At 44.8% G+C, this 18,459-nt stretch overlaps 1 pseudogene; it reads right to left on the bottom strand.

Annotated features, from left to right (window-relative positions):
- Window positions 1-295: 295 nt before the first annotated feature.
- On the bottom strand, window positions 296-5,037 carry LOC147975398 (uncharacterized; annotated as a pseudogene).
- Between the last annotated feature and the right edge of the window lie 13,422 nt (window positions 5,038-18,459).

Genomic DNA, 18,459 nt, shown 5'->3' with positions numbered 1-18,459 from the left:
TAAAAGTCCACTATTGTTGACAATCAAAATATGATCTGAACTGTAAGGAGTTAACTGAAAAATGAGTGGTTGTTGGCATGAGGGAGTAAACTGATTGTTGGCACAAAAATATTGGTTCTGCAAACATGAAAACAGTCACAAAAATAATGCACTTGGTTTGTGTTGAGTTTTTGCTTTTAGGGATTGGTTTGTGTTGATTTGTTAACCTAAAGGTTTGGCAGTTTGAATCTCCTTTAGCTAGTTTGAATCCATGGACTACCCTGTTAGATTGGGACTGAAAATAGGTACCTGCTTATCATTCTATTCTATCACCAACAGTGGCTTTTCCAAGAATAATATCCCTGCATGAACATAGGTGAGAGGTTAACTAACTGCCTCAAAGGCATATTCAATGCATCAGCTTGAAGAAATAATGCGATTGACTCGTCAAAACTATGACAGAAATGTAAAACTTGATGGCAACTACGACATGGCAAGAAAGAACTCATATGTAGTGATGGCAGAACGTATGAATTTGCCACGGCAAAATTTGGTTCTCCCTAAAAACAAAATGGAAAAATTGTGGTGGAACGAATCTAAATTTGCCATTCAATGCATATTGGAAATTGCCCTAGAATACCCCTACCAGTTCTGAACCAAATCAAAAACTACATATCACAAAAATACCATGGTACAGAATGGTGGTGAAATTTGCCATGACATTTCTACTAGTGCACTAGGTCATGGCATGTCATCTGTACTAGTCTCCTGGGTCATGGGATGCAATTTGGGTGAGAAAACTAAACACAAAATTCGGATGTGCCTCTACTGGGTCATGGCACATCAATTTACAGATAATCAAACTAACAAAAATGAAAAAAAGACGGGGGGTTGAGGATGTTGCCACGAGCAGTGGAAAAGGAGGAAGGAGGAGGCCCTCCCAATCTTGCAACCATAGACTGCCACGGTCGAGGGGAGGGAGGGAATGGGGAATGGTGGAGAGAGGGAGGAAGGAGGAAGGAGCAGAGGTACCTGGTCGCCGGAGGGGTTGGGGTCGGGGTCGGGGTCCGAGCTCGTCCGGTTCCTCGCTCGCCGCGGTCGAAGGATAGCAGGGGGCCGGTGGCGGAGGACGGCAGGGGCAGGCGGGGTGGAGGGAGCACCTTGGTTGGGGCGGAGCGGCGAGGGCGACGGGGCGACGGAGCGACGAGGGCGACGGGGCGACAGAGCAGCGAAGGCGACGGACGTGAGGATGAGGCGCGGCGGACGGCGGCGGTCGAAACCCTAGGCGGTCGCTCGCTCGCTTCTGGGGTTGGGTTGGGGAGGGTCGATTGATCGATGGGGATCTGGTGGCGAGGGAGAGAGGGTCGAAGGAGATAGCTAGGGGGAAGCTTACTAATGGCGCACCAGACCTCGGTGCTCCATTAGAAATCTTTTTTAGATAGCAATGGCGCACCCCGCAGCGGTGCGCCATTAGAAATCTTTTTTTTAGATAGCAATGGCGCACCCCACAGCGGTGTGCCATTAGATATCGTTTTTTAGATAGCAATGGCGCACCCCACAGCGGTGCGCCATTAGAATTTTTTTTATTACAGTTCGAGCACAGGTTATATTGCACCTAACCCAATCCACATAAGAACCCGCCCACTAGCCCGACTAGTCAGCACGCAGCACACACACCAGGAGGTCCTGGGTTCGATTCCCAGGCTCCACAACATTTTTTTGCACTTTAAATGCTGTTTGATATTTATTTGTGTTTAAATATGTTCAAACTTGTTTAAGTCATAACAGTAATATTTTTTTATAAAAACAGTAATAATTTTTTTAAAAATATATTCTAATTTGTTACTTGAAAATATCATCGGCGGCGGCGGTGGAGCGGGGGTGGGTGCGGGGGGTGCCCGTTGGCGGCGGTGGAGCGGGGGAGGGTGCGGGGGGCCGGGTGCTCATCGGCGGCGGTGGAGGGGGATCGAGATCGAGTGTCCTCATGAATTCAAAAAGTGCCCGTGAAATTTAAAAATATTCATGATATCAAAAAGTGCCCATGAAATACAATCAAGAAATGAAGACTACGATTTAAATACAATCGATCTTAGCTAGCTATCTGTTCACAATCTTCTTGCCCTTCTTTTTCGCAAATGGAGTTCTTCTATGGAACGGACGTCCTTTAGCTAGGGTGGTCCTGCTTCTTCTTGTGGTGTGTGCTGCTACTTCATCGTCATCGTCATGTTTGATCTTCGGGTCGCCGTACTTGTCGAAGTCTTGCTCATTGGCTACTCAATCCACTCCGATGATCTTCCTTTTGCCTCTCCTCACGACAACACGACTGGGCTTTGACGGGTCGGTAATGAAGAAGCATTGGTCCACTTGGGAAGCCAGTACCCATGGCTCATTTTTGGTGGTGACGTTTGCGCCCGCGGTCTTGGATTTGGCTTCGGGTATAACCATGGTGGTGAAATACCGGTCTTCTTTTAGGACGCTCTTGACCCATCTGACATGGAACATCGTGACCTTCTCTCCAGCGTAGCTCAGCTCCCAGGTCTCCTTGATCCTTCCATAGTATCTGTCCTTGTCGTTACTGGTGTAGGATTCCATCGTTACCCCGGAGTTCTGATAACCATCGCTCTTCATGTCCTTGTCCTCGGTGTAGAATGTGTAGCCGTTGATATCGTACGCCTCATAGGTCATTAGGTTGTGCTCGGCGCCCTGTGACAAGGCGAATATGAGTTGTTCTTCCGCGGAAGAATCCTCATGGAAAGGGTACGACAGAAGCTTCTGCTTGAACCAATGCGTGAAACATGAGTTGTGTTCTTTGATTATATCTCCGTCCGTCCTCTGTTGGCCTCGGTCATTGTACGTCTTCTCAATAAAGGTTTTGTGCTCTACCACCCAAGGATCGACCACGTCTATGTGTTGTAGCGCGACTAGGTTTGCTCTTTCAAAGTCGGCGAGTCGACCCTCGAAGTCGACATGCATTTCACGGCGACGCTCAGGGTGACCCCATCCAACGAGCCTGCCGAGGTGCCTGTTGACGGGCAGACCAACGGGGTTCTCGATGCTTAGATAATTCGTGCAGTAGGAGATGCACTCTTCGGTCAGAAAGCCCCTGGCTATACTTCCCTCTGGACGTGACATGTTGCGAACGTATCCTTTGATGACACCATTCATCCTTTCGAACGGCATCATGCTGTGCAAGAACGTCGGCCCGATTTGGATGATATCCTCCATGATATGGACCAGCAGATGCACCATAACATCGAAGAATGCGGGCGGGAAGTACATCTAAAGCTCGCATAGTATCACCACGATCTCTTCCTGTAGCCTTCTGAGTTGCCTCACGCCAATCGACTTCTGAGAGATGACGTCGAAAAAGCTGCATAGGCCAAATAGCGTTTCACGGACGTGCGCGTCCATGATCCCACGGATTCCAACTGGAAGTATCTGCGTCATCAGCACGTGATAGTCGTGAGACTTCATCCCGCTGAACTTCTGCTTCACTGGGTCTAGGTATCTGCTTATCTTCCCCGCGTAACCGTAAGGAAGTTTTACTCCTACGAGGCAGGTGAAAAACTGCTCGATCTCCTCCTGACTTAGAGTGAAGCACGCGGGAGGGTAGTCACTTCCAGTCTTCTTGGCCTTTTTGCCTTTGCGACGAGTTTCTATGTCCTGCTTCGCATCATCATCATCATCATCATCATCGTCATCATCATATTTAGTGTGAAGCTCTTGCCTGATGCCCATTGATTTCAAGTCTGCCCTTGCTTTCGGCCCATCTTTGGTCCTCTCTGGCATGTTGAGCAGGGTACAAAGCAGACTCTCGCATACGTTCTTCGTGATATGCATGGCATCAAGGCTATGAGGCACACGGTGGATCTTCCAGTACGGCAAGTCCCAGAAAACAGACCTTGTTTTCCACACCTTCAGCAGCAGCTCTGGCACCTTTCGCTTCTTTCCTAGCTCTGGCGCCTTTTGCTTCTTTCCCGGCAGTGGGCAATCTATCCAATTTTTCAACAGCTCGTCTATTTCCTCGCCGCTCCTCGTACGCGGGCGTTTTCTGGGTTCGGTTTCACCATCGAACAGATCCTTGCGTTTCCTCCACGGGTCATCGTCGCGAAGCCACCTTCGATGTCCCATGAACACGGTTTTCGAAGATCCAGGATCTCTATCTAGCTGGCGATACGTTGTGTCATCCATGCACCTTACGCATCCAGAAAATCCGTGGACTACCTGCCCCGCGAGATATCCGTAACCGAGATAGTCGTGCACCGTCGTGAGCAGTGCGGCTCTCATAGGGAAATATTCTTTCTCTGCGGCATCCCACGTATTGGCTGGTGTTTTCCACAGCGTGTCTAGCTCCTCTTTCAGCAGCCCCAGATACAGATTGATGTCGTTCCCTGGTTGTTTCGGCCCTTCAATTAGCATACTCATGTGAATGTACTTCCTCTTCATGCACAACCAGGGGGGAAGGTTGTACATCCACACAAACGCAGGCCACGTGCTATGTGTGCTTCTCTGGCTGCCAAACGGATTGACTCCATCGGTGCTCGCACCCAGCATGATGTTCCTCGGATCCTTCCCAAATTCTGGGTATTCGAAGTTCAACGCTTACCACTGGCTCGCATCCTTAGGGTGACTCAGCATCTTGTCTTTTTTATTTATCTCTGGATCATTTCCGTCATCTTCCCGCTTCTTCTCCTCCCTATCCGCGTGCCAATGCAGGGGCTTTGCTACCTTAGGGTCCGCGAAATACCGCTGCAGACGAGGAGTGATCGGAAAGTACCACACCAATTTTCGAGGAGCTTTCTTCCTCTTCTTGTATCGAGTGACGCCACACACCGGACATATGGTAGACTCCGCGTGCTCGTCCCGATAAATGATGCAATTGTTCATGCACACATGGTATTTCACATGCGGTAAATCCAGAGGACACACGATTTTCTTTGCCTCCTCGAAACTGGTCGGGCACTTGTTCCCCTTGGGAAGACGTTCGTGCCAGAATGACATGTTCTCGTCGAAGCATGCGTCGGTCATTTTGAGTTTTACCTTCATCTCCAGAGCCATGAGCGTTACTTTCAGGCGGGTATCCTCGGGCCTGCATCCTTCATACAATGGAGTAACCGCGTCTATCTCCAGTTGATCCAGCTTGGCTTTCTTTCGGGCGGCAGCTCTTGCGTTATCCGTCTGCTTGAGAAGCAGCTCTTGAATATGAGGGTCCTGCACCCAGCCTCCATCGTCGTCTGCTCCGGCATCTTCATCTTCATGATCATGCCCTTCGTCTTGATCTTCATCATCATCATGTACGACATCTTCTACATGATGACTGTGTATAGCATCACCGTCGTGATCATGTCCCGGAGATTCTTCGTCTTCTCGCCCGCCCTCGCCGCGGTGGTACTTGTCTTGTTGCCCTTCCTCATTTCTTGCCCAGCCCCCATGGACGACTTCATAGTCATCTTCATCACCTTGCCACCGATAGCCATCCATGAAACCACGCAAGAGCAGGTGGTCCCGCACCTGCCCGGAATCCGGGTCCGCAATAAGGCTCTTCAGCTTGCATCTTCGACACGGACATCTTATCTCCGTCTCATTCTTTTGAAGCATCTCGGCCTTCACGGAGCTCAAAAACCTATTCACGATGCCTTCGGTCATCGTGCGGACTATGGTCGCCTGCGGGGTAGAGCAAAACAATATTTTAGAACCAAGAAAAAATTTGGCATGACCTTCCCTAAAAATAGGACCAAAAAGAATGCATAGTGCCAAATTCTCGCTGAAACGGAAATGAATCAACATTCTGGCAAAATATTGGCAACTATCGCATTTCAAATACCGGTACCTGCAAACACAAACATATATGCAACACCACAAACACATGCAACACCACAAACATACATAGATCTAGCTAGGCCACAAAAAGTGCATGTGCACGTTGTTGGAGCGAGCTAGGGAGAAAAAAAGTAGATCTACATCATGAAGATAGCTTTCCCCTTACTTACCTATCAAAAAAAAGGTAATTTCACCACTTAATTTTGATGAATCTATGGTGGAAATGAGGTGAGGAGGAGGAGGCAGCCGAAAGCTTGGAAAAGGAGGTGGAGGGAATGAAGTGGGGAAAATGAGTGGGTAGGTGTGGGGCTGTCCAAAATATCTTGTTGGAATCCCAGGTTACTAATGGCGCACCACCTGCAAATGCGCCATTAGTAACCCTGGTTACTAATGGCGCACCTGCAGGTGGTGCGCCATTAGTAGTTTTGAAGAAAAGTAAAAAATATATATACTAATGGCGCACTTTTACAGGGTGCGCCATTAGTAGTTTAAACTAGTAATGGCGCACTGTGAGGCGGTGCACCATTAGTAGTTTTGCAAAAAAAAGAATAAAAAAAATTCAGTACTGGCGCACTCCATGTCTGGTGCGCCATTACTAGTTAGAACTAGTAATGGCGCACCAGACGTAGGATGCGCCATTAGTATGTATGTAAAAATGAAAAAAAAATTCACTAGTGGCGCACCAGTTTTCTGGTGCGCCATTAGTGTCTTCCACACTAATGGCGCATCACCAACTAGTGCGCCATTAGTATATAGTAGTGGCGCACTACTTCCCTGGTGCGCCATTAGTGTCAATCCTATCTATAGCCCTTTTCCTAGTAGTGGACTGTCACGGAAGATGTTGGAACACACGGCCCGACAATAGATGCTTCCAGGGAACAGAGGCTTCTACCCGGCAGACTTATCCAAGTAACCAACTCATGCCCTTTTTTCCTTTATTGTTCAGATTACCTTCCCTTATATCCCAATTTATCTGAAACTTCTGTCTCCCTACTATCCGCCTATTTTCTTTCCTGCAGCCCCCAAGGCCGAAGAGCCAGATCTGTTGGAAGAGGTGGCCAACATAGGTATGGTTGCTGCAGATGAGGCCGCCAAGATCGCGGCAACGGAGGAGCAGGGCCTTGTAGCTGAACGTGCCCAAGATGCCTCGGCGGTGGTGGAGCATTCCTTGGAGAACACCCTGGAGTAGGAAGGAGTGGTCGACGGAAAGATTCCTCTCCAAACCATGGACCCTCTTTCCTACTCTGGGGTCGTTATGGTGACCCCGCCACCTTCCTCAGATCATCTAGCAATGGTGTTGGCGCAGTCTGGGATTGGAGCCTCCATCCCATCTATGATGGCGGGCGCGGAGCTCGACGAAGAGCTCCAACATCTCCTGGCACCGTTGTACCAAGGAGCTCGAGAGGCAGATGATTCAACCGCCGTCGCGATGCACTTGTCTTTCGTGGAGTCCATGGAAATGGGCCTAAAGGAGATGCAGACCCGGCACGACTAGAAGTGGCACACGCTCAAGGATCGGCGTGAGTCCGCCAGTAGGGTGGAGCAAAAACCGAAGGACAAATGCTAGGAGCTCCGCGAATGGCATGGCAAATAGTTCAAGGTGCTCATGAGGCAGCAAGAGACGCTCCTGATGACAATGGAAGATCTCATGGCCCGCGAGACGCGCTTGGCAGACCACAAGGCACTCCTGGATGCCAGGGAGGAGGAGATCTCTCTCCGGAAGGAGAAGCTCGAAACCACCCTTCGCGCCAAGGATGATGAGCTGGAGGTTCTTGTGCAGCATCTTACCAAGGAGCTAGAATACAAGCATGAAGCTGCCGTACATGCCCTTGCCACTGACTCTGCCGCCCACTTGAAGAAGCTCACTGAAGACCTGGCTGCCACATCTGCCGCCAAGACTGACCTTGACCGGCAGGTGGCTAAGCTGACTGAGGACCTTGCCGGGAGCACCAAGGAGGTGGAGGCTCTCAAAGAAGAAGCAGCGATGGCGAAGGTTCTCTTGGATGACGTGCAGTCACAGCTCTCCTCCAAATTCCAGATTCTTGAGGCCGCCAATGGCACCATCACGGATCTAAAGTCCAGGATCGACACTTTGGAAAGCTCGGTAGAGTCCAATAAAGCCCGACAACAGCTGCTGACAAAAGATCTCGACAATCCTAAGCGTCTCCAGAAAGATGCAGAAGACCGGATGGCGTCCCAATCCGAGCAGACCAATCTCTGGATCCGGAGCTTGATCGACATCGCCATGCACCTCGCTTCCCAAACTATGGCAATGGGCTTGGATGGCCGAACTTTCTTGATCAACAGGTAAGAGGTCCCTAGCACCAGGCTGGGAGTCTTCTTCAACGAGCTGATCGACAAGCTGAAGGTGCACGAGGAGGGGAGAACCAAGTGCTTCGAGGTCGAGTCTCGGAGGTTTGCCGATGATGCCCTCCTCTTGGTCTTGAGCAACCTCTCCTGCCGCCATCCGGATCTCAACCTTGACGATGGGTTCAGGAAGCCGTCAGCGGGTGCTGACGTCGCAGCTGCCAAGGAGAAAGCTGCCTATCGCGCTACCAAGGTCCTCCGCATTCCAAAGACATGACGGAGCCGCTAGACCAAGTGATGAGCCCTTGTTTTTCTCGTGTTATCCTGTAACAAGGCATGACATATGCTTGGGGTTTAGGTACCGTACTATCTATGCTTGCGTGGAACTGATGCCCTATGTAGAATTTTAAATGTGTGTTTATCCCTTTGAGCTTATACACGTGTGTTCGTACTATTAGTCCCAATGTATGTTCTGGATGCTTGCCGGTATCATATTGTCGTGATTGTCGTAATGGTTAGGCCTTTAACATTCATCTTGGCGTGGATGCGTCCCGGCATGTTTTTCCTAGGTAGCTCTTGACGCAGTGTAACGACCCGACCTCATATGGTCAAGTCTCTGTGCTTAAGTGTCATCCCTGGATCGGTATGCTGACACAGACAATACTCGAGGATTTATAATAGAGGTAAATCACATGTATAAAGTAACGTAAATACTATTATCTCAATCCAAATAGCGGAAGTAACAACAAGGTTGTGGATTCCCATCAACACCAACGGCAAAGTTGAGTGTAGAAATCGTAATCCCTAACATATCACTTACTCGTCGTAAGATTCCTGGAACATGAGACGTTGCAGCCACAAAGGGCCAGTACATTGAATGTACTGGCACATTCACACCATAGGATAATGATGAATAATAGCTATCACTACATGCATATTTGGCTGGTGGAAAGCTCTAAGTGTAATTTTTGCATAAAGCTAATTTTTCCCTACCTCAAAGGAATATATTTTATTTAACTACAAAGTTGGTTGAAAATACTGAGAAGGTTCCTCCAACTCAATCACAAAGTAATAATTATAACCCAACAAATTAATTAAGTAAAGTGATGAGATCAACATGATAATCCAAGAACCAGATACTCAAGATGTCCATAACCGGGGACACGGCTAACCATGATTAGTTTGTATACTCTGCTGAGGTTTGCACACTTTTCCCCACAAGACTCGATCTCCTCCGTTGGATTTCTCACACTACATGGTGTTTGAGAACGGATGACCGAGACAGAGTCTTTCAGAAGCATTAACTCTAACCCCGGGTAGACCGTACCAACCTACATCCCCTACATCTTCTAGCCTACCACTGGAAGAGGTCATGCAACTTACTAAACTATGCTACAACCCATAATAGCTTGTGTCTACACACGAAAGTTTCTACTATGAATAATCTTATGATCCCTTTGAGCCTAGGTGGCATTCCATAGGGCGATCACATGGGTCCTCCGGTTTCCCCTTGGGCAAGCACTGGGTTCTCCAAGTGCCTGGGCAAACACACCGGGAGCTCCAGGGTGCCCCAACCAATCCACCCAGATGTGTATTAAAGTATCCAGCTTAAGTTTAACCATTAATAATAACTCTCACATCTGTCATGGATTCACTCAAATCCAATCCACGTCTACGAGCATAGCATAGTAACATGAGCATAACATAGAAGTAACTCCCCAGGGTTTGATAATAAAAGGGTAATAGGTTCCTACTTCATCAACTACTTCCCAATACCCACATGTTAATCAAATACTAACCATGCAATGTTTGAGGGTGAACCTAATGCAAGTAAAACTGGGTATGAAAAAGGTATGATCAATGTGTGAACTTGCCTTCGGCAGTTTATGAAGATGATTCGCACTCATAACTCCTGATAGTTCTACTCGTCACACTCCGGTCAATCAATCATGAGCAAGCAATAGTAACCACACATAAGCAATCATGCAAAAGATTCAAAGAAAAGATCTCGGAAAACTTCGAAAACAGGAAAATAACTCTTGCAACAGAAACAATTTCTAACAGTACCAAAATTGGGTGAATTTTGCCTTATGAGAGAGTTTAGTTAAAGAGCTTCGATTTGCAAAAAGAATCAACTCAAACGGAGTTATAAAACTCGAGTTACGATCAAACGAAGTTCAAATACAAATCTGTTTGAACTCAAATTTTAAAACTTTCAAAAATATGTTTAATTTGTCTTATTGGTTAGAGGAGATCATAACCAAGAAGTGGGCGTTGGTTTCGTTGGATTTGGACAAGTGAGTAAAAAGTTGTGAGTGTTTGAAAACCAGGGGCTATACTGCAATTAAAATACTTACAAACGGGTCCCCGGCCAGAAAAACAAATCTAATATATGAACGTTCGCTGCCGAGGCTTTTATAGTGAAAAACGTCCACCACCAATGCTAAATGAACAAGTGATCGTTAACTAAACATACCGGTTTGAAATAATAAAAAAACCGAAACCTAGATCTAATCCGGACCATCGATTGTAGATTGGACGGAGGAGGCGCTTACCGCGGCGGTTGACGGCGAGTCCAGCAGTGGTCGAGGTGGCGTTCGAGGTGGAAGGAGGAGGATGACAGCAAGCTCAAGCTGGAGATGCCTACCGGAGTCGATGGCGACGGGGCTGTGGTGGCTATGAAACTTAGGCGAGGGCACGGGGAGATGCGAGTGAGAGGGGGAGTTGTGGTGGTGGCTTCGGAGAGGGGCGAGGTGGTCTGGGTCGCTCAGTGGAGCGGCAATGGCGGGGCGGCAGCTTCTGGCTCCGGTGAGCGATTACGGCGGGGCAGAGGGTGTCGGCGAGGGGAAAGAGGGAAACGGGACCGGGGGTCTGGTACTATATGGGGGGAAGGAGAGTTGGAGGAGGGGCGAGGTCGAGGCGGTGGAGGAGTCAGCGGCAGCTACGGCGGCATCCGGCGACGTGCAGTAGTCGAACTCCAGCTCGCGGAGGGAGGAAACTACGAGGTGGGCTGGGCCGCGGCCTACTGCAGGCACGCGCGCCGGGAAGTGGGCTGCGGGGAGGCGCGGCTGGCTAGGCTTTGGCCCAGTTGGCCCGGTCCGAAGAAGAAGTTTTTTTAAATGGTCCGACAAAAAGAATAAAACAAAAGGAAATAAATATATTATATAGGCATATAATATATCACAATTTTCAGAGATTTTCTCCAACTTGAACATTTTTTCAACGGCAAATAAATTCGAGAAAAAATTAAATAAAGTAAATGGTGCTAGTTCTGCAATAAAATCCAATAAAAATCATTTTGAAAATACCAAAATAATGTAGGGAATCATTTTAACCTAATTTCCATATATTTTATTTTTGGAGAAAAAAATTTGAATAAAACCCAGAATAACTCCAAATTGAAAATGATTTCAAAGGGGCATTAAATTTGGTTTCTTTGAAAGTTCCAACTCATATTTCATATAATTTGAAGAAGTAATTTTATCTTCTCTCGTGAAAATCATTGAGTTGCATAAAGTTTCTGAGTTGGAAAAATATTTCCAAATGAAATTCAAATATTTTTCAAAAACCCTTTTCATTTATTTAAATGGAAGAAGTCATATCATCTTCACTCTAGGGTTTTGTATTTTGAAAAGAATTTTAATTCATGGAAATCATAAAGCAAGGGTGAAAGTTTGGGAAAGTCATTTCATTCCCTCTCATTTAACTTTCAAAAAGTTTCGAATTTCACTCAATTTCACTTAAGCAATCAAACAATCAATCAAAACTATTTATTTAATATAACATTCCAAAATTTAGAATTTTGGGACGTTACAAACCTACCACCCTTAAAATGAATCTCGTCCTCGAGATTCGGAGAGGCTAGAAAGAAATAGGTTAGGGTTTGGGGGTCTTCTCAAAATCCATCGATCGTCACAGGGGGTCTGGAGTGCTACCACCCTTAGAAGCATGGTTACGGTTCCATCAAAACTCATATACTCCATCCTTATTGTTCACATGGTCGGTCTTCTCACATCTTCATGAACATTTCTTGTCTGGGCACTTCCGGTAGTGTCTTACCCCTTTTTCCTAAATTTTTGTGTCCTTTCATCTTGGTAAGGTTCTTCTGTGACTGGGTCTTCTTACGTGACAGGTCTGGCGCCAATACTGAACAACTATCGATATCTCATGGTGGTCATCAATTTATGGTTTCTGCTGCAGTAAATGGGTCTGCGCTTCAACCTCACCGTATGTCCTACGATTTGCAACAGCTGCCTTGTACAAGGGAAAATTGTCATACCATTCTAAGGTTCAAACAAGGTTTTGATCGTCGTCTCTCTACTATGGGAAAGTCACTCAGATTTACCATGAGGTCTCCATTCTACGGTTCAAACAAGGACTTTTCCGTTCCCATCAGGGCTTCTATTTCCTATTGGTCATACTCTACTTCCTCTGTCAGGAATTCTACTAGATCCCCATTCAGAAAATTTTGGGAGATGTGTCCTTCTTCTCCACACGAATAGCATGACCTGGTGCAGTGTTTAATTGGGTCTTCTTCGGGTGTGTCCTCCACCTCTTCCTTCATCACTGGTTCTTCTAAAATTTCCATGAGGTCTCCTTTCATTGCTTCTTTCTTCTGCTGGATGGTTCTTTTTACCATGGGGTAATTGTGACACTAAGCAGGGTAGTGGGTAGTCCCTTCACATAAGAAACAAGTAATCTGACTAGTTGGGCATTCTTCAGCTGGGTGACTTCCTTCACAATTAGGGCATTCACCCTTGTGTTCTTTATGGTTGTGTCCTATTTCTCCATAGAGCTTGCATGCACAAGTTTTCTTCATATCATTTCCATAAGGCTTTTATTTCTGGGACACAAACCGAGACTTTGGCAGAGTCAACTTAAATTCCTCCCAAGTTGTTACTCCTTGCCATCCATTGATGGTTTGTTACATCCTCCACCAAGTAGAAGCACCTCTTTCAAAAGCACTAAAGTGCATGCTGGGCCATATCCTTTCCAGCTATAGTGTTATTCTTCATGAAATCTTCCATGTTCTGAATCCATTGGTCCGTCTCCATTTGACTTATCGGTCCCGGAAATGTGAGTTTATCTCTATTCGTCCTCTATTGGGTCCATGAGTTTTGGGGTCAGATGAGAGAGATAGAGGGGTATACACACAATACAAACAATAGTTTTGAAGAGACATGTTTTATCTTGTGGCTGTCGGGAAAACATCAAACAAATGACAGCTCACAATTGTCGCATCTAACGTAAGTGTATATAACATGGGTTTTGTCTTCTATATGTCAATAAATATTCAAAGTTACCAAACTCTTCAAGTCTTGTTGATGTCTCCGATGGCTTCTTTCGATCATGCTTGTCCTTCTCAAGTTCCTTCGCCAGATCATCTCGGTTGACCCAAGGTCTCTCGTGACGTCCTTTAATATTCCAGGGCTGTGTTCCAAACATATGGGTTTCAACATCCTTGACATGAAACATGATCCTATTGTCCTTCAGCTCCTGACGAAATCTTTGTTGTCTCGAGGTTTTACTCCTCCAGCTTGGCCACTTCTAGCTTCTAGGTCCTAAGTTCTTAACGAAATGATTTCTTGTCAAATACGGCTTCCTGCAGGTCCATCTTCAAATTCTTTATGTAATAGTCCAGATCTTGGTGATACACCAGCTAAGGTTAAAACTTCATCTTTTGCTGATAGATGCTCCATTAGCCCTTTTTGTCATCCAATCCTTTCGAAGAAATGCATGCTTAACTCAGCACAGTGACAATAACATAAGAGGGCGATAACATCATGGATAGCCGTGTTTCCACTCTTTCATTTCCATGAGCTATCATTCCATAGTTGATATCTCCTCCATTAGAGTTTTCTTGACAAAACTTTGAGTTCTAATGCTCCATGTTCTGGTCTTTCTCTCATACAGCTTGATCTTGGTTATTGACAGCTTCCATAGTCTGACAAATTCCAAAAGGCGAGATCATAGGAAAAGTCTTTGTAGTGTTATCTTTGGTTCAGGGTGAAGCTCTCATCTAAAATATGTAAGCCAAGGGTTCTTCGGTAAAGAAATTCAGAAGGGTCCGAGAATAACTTATGTGGATCCATATTCAGAGCCTTCCAAATTGCTTCACTCCGGAATTTCTTTAGAGTCTTCAAATTCTCCTAGTCTTCGGAATCTTCAACCATTATAGTTTCCATTACTATAATGCACAGTAAAATCCTCTTCATTCCAATGTGGTTTTAGTTGTCCGATATCTTGTACTTCTTGGAGTGATCTCATCAATCGAATCTTCGCATGGTAAAAAGGGGAAAGGGGTATAGTCTCACTAAAAGGGAATTTTTGAATACGCTCAGAAGAGAACAGAGGTAAAAGATCTTTTTGAAAAGAAAGTTGTAGAGAAAAATATTTTCCATGGGCTTGCCTGTTTCTAGGGGTCACGTCCTATAGTCAACATGTGCTCTCATACCATCTTGTAGCGACCCGACCTCAGACGGTCAAGTCTCTGTGCTTAAGTGTCATCCCTGGATCGGTATGCTGACACACACGGTACTTGAGGATTTATAACACAGGTAAATCACATGTATAAAGTAACTTAAATATTATTACCTCAATCCAAATAGCGGAAGTAACAACAAGGTTGTGGATTCCAACAACACCAATGACAAAGTTGAGTGTAGAAATCGTAATCCCTAACGTATCACTTACTCGTTGTAAGATTCCTGCAACATGAGACGTTGCAGCCACAAAGGGTCAGTACATTGAATGTACTGGAAAATTCACACCATAGGATAATGATGAATAATAGCTATCACTACATGCATATTTGGCTGGTGGAAAGCTCTAGGTTTACTTTTTGCATAAAGCCAATTTTTCCCTACCTCAAAGGAATATATTTTATTTAACTACAAAGTTGGTTGAAAACATTGAGAAGGTTCCTCCAACTCAATCCCAAAGTAATAATTATAACCTAACAAATTAATTAAGTAAAGTGATGAGATCAACATTATAATCCAAGAACAAGATACTGAAGATGTCCATAACCGGGGACACAGCTAACCATGATTAGTTTGTACACTCTGTAGAGGTTTGCGCACTTTTCCCCACAAGACTCGATCTCCTCCGTTGGATTTCACGCACTTTTCCCCACCCTCGTGGCAAGGTGGTGGCCCCCCTGGCCTTCATCTTTGGCGGGTATTTTTCTTATTTTCTGAAAAGTGTCTCTGTGAAGTTTCAGGTCATTCCGAGAATGTTTGCTCCTACACATAAATAACACCATAGTAATTATGTTGAAAACAGCATCAGTCCGGGTTAGTTCCATTCAAATCATGCAAGTTAGAGTCCAAAACAAGGGCAAAAGCGTTTGCAAAAGTAGATATGTTGCAGACGTATCAAGTCCCCCAAGCTTAAACCTTTGCTTGTCCTCAAGCAATTCATTTGACAAACTGAAAGTGATAAAGAAAAACTTTTACAAACTCTGTTTGCTCTTGTTGTTGTAAATATGTAAAGCTAGCATTCAAGTTTTCAGCGAAGATTATAATAACCACATTCACAATAACGCATAGGTCTCAAGTTTACTCATATCAATAGCATAATCAACTAGCGAGCCATAATAATAAATCTCGGATGACAACACTTCCTCAAAACAATCATAATATGATATAACAAGATGGTATCTTGCTAGCCCTTTATGAGACCGCAAAACATAAATGCAGAGCACCTTTAAAGACCAAGGACTGACTAAACATTGTAATTCATGGTAAAAGAGATCCATTCAAGTCATACTCAATGTAAACTAACAGTAATGAATGCAAATGACAGCGGTGCTCTCCAACTGGTGCTTTTTAATAAGAGGATGATGACTCAGCATAAAAGTAAATAGATAGGCCCTTCGCAGAGGGAAGCAGGGATTTGTAGAGGTGCCAGAGCTCGGTTTTGAAATAGAGGTAAATAATATTTTGAGCGGTATACTTTCATTGTCAACATAACAACCAAGAGATGGCGATATCTTCCATGCTACACACATTATAGGCGATTCCCAAACAGAATGGTAAATTTTATACTCCCCTTCCACCAACAAGCATTAATCCATGGCTTGCTCGAAACGATGAGTGCCTCCAACTAACAAGAGTCCCAGGGGGAGTTTTGTTTGCAATTATTTTTATTTAGTTTGCATAAAGCATGGGACTGGGCATCCCGGTGACCAGCCATTTATCTCATGAGTGAGGAGCGGAGTCCACTCCTCTTGAGAATAACCCGCCTAACATGGAAGATACGGAAAGCCCTAGTTGATACATGAGCTATTCGAGCATACAAAACAGGATATTTATTTGAAGGTTTAGAGTTTGGCACATACAAATTTACTTGGAATGACAGGTAGATATCGTATATAGGTAGGTATAGTGGACTCATGTGGAATAACTTTGGGGTTTATGGAGTTTGGATGCACAAGCAGTATTCCCGCTTAGTATAGGTGAAGGCTAGCAAAATACTGGGAAGCGACTAGCTAGAGAGCGACAACAGTCATGAACATGCATTAAAATTAATAAACACCGAATGCAAGCATGAGTAGGATAAAATCCACCATGAACATAAATATCATGAAGGCTATGTTGATTTTGTTTCAACTACATGCGTGAACATGTGCCAAGTCAAGTCACTTAAATCATTCAAAGGAGGATACCACCCTATCATACCACATCTTAACCATTTATAGCATGTTGGCATGCAAGGTAAACCATTATAACTCATAGCTAATCAAGCATGGCATAAGAAACTATGATCTCTAGTTGTCATTGCAAACATGTTTATTCATAATAGGCTGAATCAGGAACGATGAACTAATCATATTTACAAAAACAAAAGAGGTCGAGTTCATACCAGCTTTTCTCATCTCAGCCAGTCCATCATATATCATCATAATTGCTTTTCACTTGCACGATCGAATGATGTGAATGATAATAATAGTGCACGTGCTTTGGACTAAGCTGGAATCTGCAGGCATTCAATAAACAGGAGAAGACAAGGCAATATGGGCTCTTTTGTCAGATAAACAATAATGCATATAAGAGCCACTTCAACAATTTAATTATGGTCTTCTCCTATCGACCCCAAAGAAAATAAAAGAAATAAAACTATTTACACGGGAAAGCTCCCAACAAGCAAAAGAAGAACAGGAAATATTTTTGGGTTTTCTTTTTTAATTACTACTACAAGCATGGAAATTAAAATGATTAAAACCTACAACTAATTTTTTTTCTTTTTTCTTAAGGTTTATTAAACACACAAGAAGAAAGCATAAAAAGGAAAATAAACTAGCGTGTATGGTATAATGAAAAAGTATGAGCACCGACATCTAGAAATGAGTGTGTGAACATAAATGTAATGTCGGTGGGAAATACGTACTCCCCCAAGCTTAGGCTTTTGGCCTAAGTTGGTCTATGGCCACAGCTGGCCTGGCGGATATCCATAAAAGTAGCTGGGGTCGTACTGCGATGCAGCAGCTATCGCCTGCTGAGCTGCAACGTGGCGACGAGTGGCCTCCTTTCTACTCTCGTACTCATCTGCCTCCTCTCTGGTAATAGTATATCCTCGTCTTGCCTAATAATCAAAGAAGGCAGGAGCAGGGAGAGTAATATAGACAGCACGACATCTGTCAAAGATTATTCGATACTGGAGAGGTGATTCGTTTCTCTCGACAAACTGGTGGTGAACCATAGCATTAAAATCTAGATAAGCAGGAGGTTATTCAATATCATCTTCGCGTATGGCTATACCAAGAAAATTAGCTATGCGGGTTGCATAAATTCCACCAAAGAAATCTCCATTAAGTCTATTAAGATGCAACCTACGTTCAACAATGGCTCCCAAATTATATGATTTGTCTCCTAACACAGCACTCCTAAGAATACTGAGGTCAGGGACACACATGTGACATGCCTCATCTTTACCATTTATGCATCTACCTATGAAGAGAGAAAAATAACGTATAGCAGGAAAGTGAATGCTCCCTATGGTAGCTTGTGTAATATCTCTAGATTCTCCTACAGTTATGCTAGCAAGAAAATCTCTAAAGTCAGATTTGCGCGGATCCCTTATACTACCCCATTGTGGAAGTTTGCAAGCAGTGGTAAAATCCTCTAAGTCCATAGTGTAAGATTTATCATAAAGATCAAACAGGACAGTTGGAGAATTACGTGAAGTTGAAAATTCAAACCTCCTCATAAAGGTACTGGTGAGGTTGTGATACTGGCTGCACTTCTCTTCCTTGAAGCTCATGAGATCAGCGTTACATAAATATGCGTTGAATTCTTCCTTAATTCCCGCTCGATCCATAAAGTTCTCAGAAGGCCATTCACAAGGACGCAC

This window comes from Triticum urartu, chromosome 4A (genome assembly GCF_056163025.1).
Source record: "Triticum urartu cultivar PI428250 chromosome 4A, HENAU_Tu73, whole genome shotgun sequence".
NCBI classification, from domain to species: Eukaryota; Viridiplantae; Streptophyta; class Magnoliopsida; order Poales; family Poaceae; genus Triticum; species Triticum urartu.
This window is presented reverse-complemented; position numbering and strand designations above follow the sequence as displayed.